This window comes from Corvus brachyrhynchos, unplaced genomic scaffold, assembly GCF_000691975.1.
Source record: "Corvus brachyrhynchos isolate BGI_N302 unplaced genomic scaffold, ASM69197v1 scaffold23, whole genome shotgun sequence".
Classification (NCBI taxonomy): domain Eukaryota; kingdom Metazoa; phylum Chordata; class Aves; order Passeriformes; family Corvidae; genus Corvus; species Corvus brachyrhynchos.
Genome location: NW_008238983.1, coordinates 102,286 through 109,326, shown reverse-complemented (window position 1 = coordinate 109,326; position 7,041 = coordinate 102,286).

The following is a 7,041-nucleotide window of genomic DNA, read 5'->3' as shown; positions in this document are numbered from 1 at the left end:
AGCAGGATTGGGGTAGAACTCTGATTAATATTTAAGCACCTATGTTTGCAGAAGCAACATTCTTTTTTACTTTTAAAATACTTCTCATTACAGTGTAGTCCAGCATTCATAAGGCAAAATATACCCATGTGGCATTTGTGAGTAATCCTATGCTTTGTTTTCTTGTTTGAGACAATTTTCATAACCATATCAAAGTATCTCAGTAATTCACACTGTAATTGAACTGGAACTTCTGGATTAAGACAATCTTCCATCATCAGTGCCTACCTGCAGAACCAATTTACTTCAGCACCTACCTCACAATGGAATACTCTGGAAATTGACAATTTTCTGATTGTGATTATTGGCTGCAGGTGCTGGAAGGGCAGGAGACTGCCCTGAGTCTGTGAGTTTCTTCTGTTTCTGGCTCTTACTGCCATAAAACACCTCAACCATGAAGAAAAAAAAATTGGTCTCATAACCTTGAATTATATCTCTGTCTGCAACAAAAACAACAAAAATCTGAGGTGAAGGTATGGAAAGATATTGAAAGTAGAATTATTTTCCTAGTTTAGGTGGGAGTTCCTGGAATTCAAACAAACTGAACTTTTCTCAAAATACTAAATGATCTGAACCTGAATGTGGAAAATACTAGACCTGAAGTACTGGTCTGGAAAAAAATACATGAGATAAGACTGCAGCACAGCTTAAAATGAGCAGGGCTCTTCCTCACTGGTACCTGTGCAGTAAATCTCTTACGCCATCGACTGTTTGAAACCTTGGGAGCCTTTGCTGGTGAGACATAGGAGTTAGAGAAAGTGACCTTAAAGAAGAATCACAATGACAAATTTTCACCATCAGTGCCAAGATGGTTGCACTTCTATCACTGTCCAAAACACAAAAAGCAAGGAAATTAATTCTTCAATTTGGTGTTGAGATTAGCTACGTTATGGATAAAATCCTGTAAGTTAAAATGCAGTGAAATCTAATGGACATATCTGTGCCAAGCCAGGTCAATGTCAGGTGAGAACCGTGTGCATCTAAGAGCGAAATTTTAGGTGTGTTGCAAGCTCACATATTTATTTTGTAATTGGAAAAGGATTCAAGGTTCAGTGACCCAAGTAAGCTGGAATGGGGTTAACACATTAAACTCCAACTGCTTCTGATGAGCAGTACTTTCAACCATTGTCATTTCTGATGTGGGGCTGCAAGGACTATACATAAATTATAAAAAATGAATGGAATTACATATGCATGTTCTGAAGAAAGATTGTGCAGGTGATATGTGGGAATAGACTTGGTATAAAACCCCACATCTACTTGTGCGGCAATAGGAGGGTGCTCAAATCAGCTGAATTTCAGACTGACAGTCTGCAGAGTAATTTTTCAAAAGGGTTTGAAATATGAACCTTCTTAATAAAAGGGTTTACTTATGACAGTTTATATCTGCTTTACTTTCTTGCTACTAGTAAATCTGTCAAATGAGTTTTCAAGGCACTCTCTAAATTCACCACTCCAGGAACCTAAAGATGATTTCATGTATCTTAAAGCACTGTGTATTACTACTAAAGTGGTAGATGAAGCTATAAACAAAATCCAAATTATTTTGAAAATACCTTTATTTATCTTAAAGCTGTCACTGTAGCACAGGAGAGAATGTTTCTACTCAACCACACGTGGCATTGTGCAAAGTTTTTATAATAAAAAGAGTTAAATGGCTACCATTGAGCATAAGCCAGAATACTGTGGATAAGTTCTTAACAGAAATGGAAATCAGAGTGAGTTTTGTGCTTGGAAATATTCCACGAATGAGTCCAACACAGTAATTTCATTTGATAAAGGAGATGTCAGTCTGTAATTCATAAGGCACTTCAGTTCTGTGAGCATTAAAAACTGAGCCAGTTTAAAAGATTGCATATATTAAGGTCCTGGTCCCTTAGTCAGGCAAAATATAATATTTTGCCTATGTCAAAGAAAAGCTTTGCTGCAAGGCTTCAAGATTATATTGTAAGGGAGAAATATTGCCCTCTCCTCAGGCAGTAAAAGCCTGGTATTCAGTGAGCCAGTATGCTTCTGAAGCATGAACATGACAGGATTTCTGAGCAAGGAGTAAGAAAAGCCATTTTGGAGACACATCTGCACACTGACAGGAGTCTGAGAAGGGTGATACTTTACCTCAAGGCATCAAGGGGAGTCTTCTGAGTCATAGTGCACTTTAAAAGAACCTTCCCTTTTTCACTGCAAGACTCTGCTTTGCCTAAGTACCCCTTTCAAACCTTGTTTTGAAAGGTAATTCATAAGGAGTGTTCACACATTACTAACAGCATGGGGTTGCTGCTTTCATCGACCCTTGAAATATAATCACTCAAAACTATAAAACAGCTTCTGCTGAAGAGAATGGATTTGCCTGAGGGGAAATGATTTGCACACCAGGGCCACCTGTCAACACCCCAAACCAGCATGCGCTTAATCCCTTCACAAGTAGCTGTGATGTGCCCTCTCGGAAAACTATTGAGTGGCCAAAGGACATATCTACCAAATCTAGACAGAGCATGTGAGCACAAATGCTTCTGCCTTCATCCACAAAGAAGTTAGGAGGCAGTCACTCAAAGCAAACCAAAGGTATTGATCTAGCTGACTCCTTTCCAATCATATAAGCTTGCACAGAAAGAGTTTATAGGCAATGTTTGGACATGTATAATTGGGAAACTGTCTTTAAGGAACCCACAAAAAATTACCCTCAAGTGCTAGCTTTCTAGAAAAAGCTAGGTCTTCCTTACCCCAGAGAGAGGTCTCACATCACGGAAAGTGCTTCTTGCTCCACTGCCTGCACCACCTGACTGAGCTGGTGCAGAGCCAATGCAGGCTGCTACTGAACTGAGAGGTAACTTCTGCATGTTCAATTCAGAAAACAGTTCAGTGAGAGGGATCATTCCATAGAAAAATAAATTTCTGATGCCCTCAGAGATAGATATGTATCCAAAGCTTGCTTTAAACTCTGTATTGAAGGAAGATGAGCAGCAAATAATCAAGATACAAATCCACATTAAGCCAGCAGGGAGTTAAAGGGCAGTGTGCTGACCCAGGACTTTCTGGTCTGACTTCCATGCTGTATCCCAGCCTCTGTGAGCAAGAGCATAGAACTTCCAAGCCTGGGACTAGAGGACAAAACAGATCACTTGGGTGAAAAAAAAAATGAGGTGCTTAGGTACTGTGGCATGAGGCCCATACAAGGAGGTTATCTGCAGTAATATCAGTATTTCTGATGTCTGTGCATTTTAAACCACACTGGTTGAGAAATAAATTAATCACACAGTCATTTACTGCCAAACTGGCCTGCATAGCTGAGGAGGCACAGCCAAGCCCTTCATGTTGTAAGATGATCTGAAATACGGAGGATAGTTTACTTACTTCTGTAATTGTCCTGAGGAGTAACTGTAACACAACAAACATTTCTGTGATTAATGGTATTTCAGATAATAGCATATACTGAAAATAGAATATACTGAGAAATATGAGAAACTCTACGTGATTTGTTCCTGTGTTTATTCATTCAAATGTTAGAGGCAGTTTTAGGCAGTTAAGATGACAATGAGGAATGAGACTGCAGAGTACCAGCCTCAAGTATGTCGCAGTCTTAGTGGAGAAGGCAAAATCTGAGCATGAAGAAAAAAAAGCTCCAGTCTTAGCTAAAATGCAGCTACTTTCTTTCTATCACCAATTTCAAAAACACTAAAGGATTTCCCCCCTCTACTCCCCAGAGTGGCTTATTCCAGGTAATTGTGTTCATATTGAAATTAAGTTCTAGCAGGAAAAACCCTACAAGCTATGAAAAGTTTATGACATCATTGTATTATTTTTAAAACTTTTCCTCCACCACTTAGCTATGAAGTATCAAGACTACTGTGCTCTGGTTTTCTCCACAATTTTTCAGTAAATCACTCCTGTTCCACAATAGGTACTTAGCAGGATAAAAACTGAGTCAATCTCATGCACAAACCCTTTCTTTTTAGTAATTTTCCAAAGCCATTGATTGCAATGTTCTCTTTATCACTGAAACTCAATGCATTTCTATCCCCAAAAGGTTTAAGTGAAAGGGATAATAAATAAGAATAATTCTCCTGATTTTATATAAAAGTAATGACTTAAAAAGATCACAACATGATTTGTTGTTTAGTAGGTATTACAGACCAGATTTAAACTGTGTTATAATCAATGGAAATCTTTCCTTGGGGTTTAAATTGGCTCCATATCAAGACACACAAAGAGATTCTCCCCTCTTCTCCCCATTACCTCAGAAAACTCTCAGGTTAAATGCATAAGCCCTATTACACCTGTATCTTCCCAGTTTAGAGAAGGGAGATGGAAGTGGCACAGCTCAAGCAGCACAGTGCCATAAATTCACAGATGCCTACTCTCTCGGAAAAGGGCACACAGAAATTGACAAAACATATATATCCCACATATACAAACTGTTTTGGGAGAGCTGCTATCAGACTGTAAAACCAAGTAGACAAAATAGCCCAGGACTGAACTGGGAGTGCTTGCACATCCTCACAGTGGGCTTCATAGCTCAGTGCCACCACAGCTCAGAGGTCTCTGCCCACTCCTCCCAGCACTCCCAGCTCAAGGCTGCGACCCAGGCAGCTCATGTCTGCCTGCACCTCCTGGTGTGCAGGCTTACTGCAAGAGCAGCACTGCACAGCCAAGGCTACCTGCCTTCTTTACACAAGCTCTGCTTGAGCTGACTCGGCAGCTCTTTCATTCTGATGCCTGACCAGCAGAAGGTTCAGCCCAGCAGTCATGAAAAAGCACTTATATGAAGTGGCCTAACCCCTCAAATCAGCTGTCCTTCATTCTGACTTCATTCCTCACATCTTATGCTTGTATCCTCTTCCCACTTAACCTCCTGCTGACAAATACCTGTTTGCTCTACATCACCCTGGCCAAAACTTTTCCTGCAGCATCCTGATGAGAAAACCCTGGTATGCTAATTCCTCCACATCTTCCTCTGCAAGGAGTAAGTTACTGGATTTCACTTTGGGGTAAACACCTGATAATGGCCAAGCCTGAGACCAGGACACCTTTGTCCCTACAATTATCTTCCTGTGTACCAGGCAAAGAGCAGCTCCACCCCACACCCATCTAGGAGGAAAGCTTCACAAACTCCATTCAAACTTCCAGAACCAAAGAACAGCTGAGTGTAGTACCCACTTTCTGTTCCCCTTACCCTTTTAGCCACTGTTTACATCTTTTCACCTCATATCTAGAATTTTAAATGTTTTTTCCCATTCTTTACTGTATCATTCTTTAGAAATGAGTAAATAATAGAAATGCAGAAAATTGTTCTGAAAAGAGATTTTTTTTCCCCCTCTAAGAAAAACTGTAATATTCAAACGAGTTTGTATTGTACAGAATGTGACAAGTCATTTTGTTCCAGAAATTATCACATTATATTCATTAACCACAGGACAATGGTGCCTCAAGGTTAGTGCCCAAGGTCTGGGAGTTTAGAATTAGGTGACAGCAATTGTATGAGCCATGAAAAAGACCACACTCGGTTAAGCACTGTTTAACATGCTGCCTACATCTGCATGACAACAATGAGGGCATTATGTCCAAATCCTGTGATAACATCCACATCTGAAACTGAAATCCTACATTTAAATGATAAGACAGTGATGAAAGCCATAGACTGCATGACAAAGCAGCATCTGCAATCTCAGTCCTAAACTCTGAGCTGATGGGAGACGGACCTGAATGCTAAAGGAACAAGGAGAGTATCTATCACTTTTATATCCTAAATTCATGACACAGAGGGAGGATACTACATCTGAACAAATAATACAGAATTATCTTGGTCTCTGAATACTTTGTGATTGAAAGGAGTGGGCATAATAGATCCTCAGAGCTGTAGGCCACAAAAAGCAGGAATTAATTGACCCAGTATGCCTCTCTGTATTTTAAAAGTGGCTAATGATCATCTACCTAGTCTTGTACTGGAACCAGTATCTTGTACTTGAAGTATGAAGTATGAAGGCGAAAGTATGAACATCAGAAGGATGAGGAAGAAATTTGTGGGGGTTTTGCTATGTTGTTACCAGAGCTCCTAGTTCAAAATCTGTGCTTTATTTGCTATCTCCACTGGTATAATTTTAGCTTCCAGCTATAAGATCATGTCACACGCTTGTCTAGACCTCATTACTCTCTCTCCTTGAAAGAACTTCTCCACTGTAAACCTGTCACCTCTTGATTCTCATTGCTGATAAAATAAACTGAGATGCTTAAGTCTTGTTTCAACACCAGATCCCTAAGCCCTCAAAAACATTAGCTTCATTTATGTTTCAAAAAATCCTTTTGAAACAGCAGACACTGGAAGACTCTGTAACAATCTCACTGCGGCCACACATGGGTCACATACTATTAACTAATAGCTTAATTATAGTTGAGTTAATAATATTAACACATAGGTCACAAACTATTAACTAATCAGTAAATCAGTCACAAGTATTACCTATATTTCACATATGTTTCACTACCCCTGAAGTAAAACCAAGTCCTGTTTCCTGTATATCGTCCTTCTCTTTCCTTCCTCACCTCCTTTGAGAAAGATTCTAATTTCTGAATGCCAGTGGTTTCTTGAGGCCATTACTCCACTCCACCAAAGCCTGGTTATACCCTTAACTATCACTTATTAAAACCAAAAAAGTACCAATTTCCAACAGTTTTAAGACACTACAAGTTTAATACTTATTTCACCTATGTTTATGTTTATATGCTACTTCAACTCCCATCTTTTACTTTTTTCTATAACAGAAAAAACCTTTGTTCTTCATCAGCCAATTGTATTACTCCAGAGTTCCATTTATATCAGTGAACAATAACAGGTGCTAGAAAAGCTCACAAGCTATTCTGATCATTCTTAAGAACGGTTTTCTTCTCGATCTCAAATTTAAACTCATTTTCCTTAATGTTAGTCAGAAAAAGCACCACTTTTATGTCACAAGCAGAGATGATCTGCACGACAATAATTATTGTATGTAATAAAGCACTTAATAATCT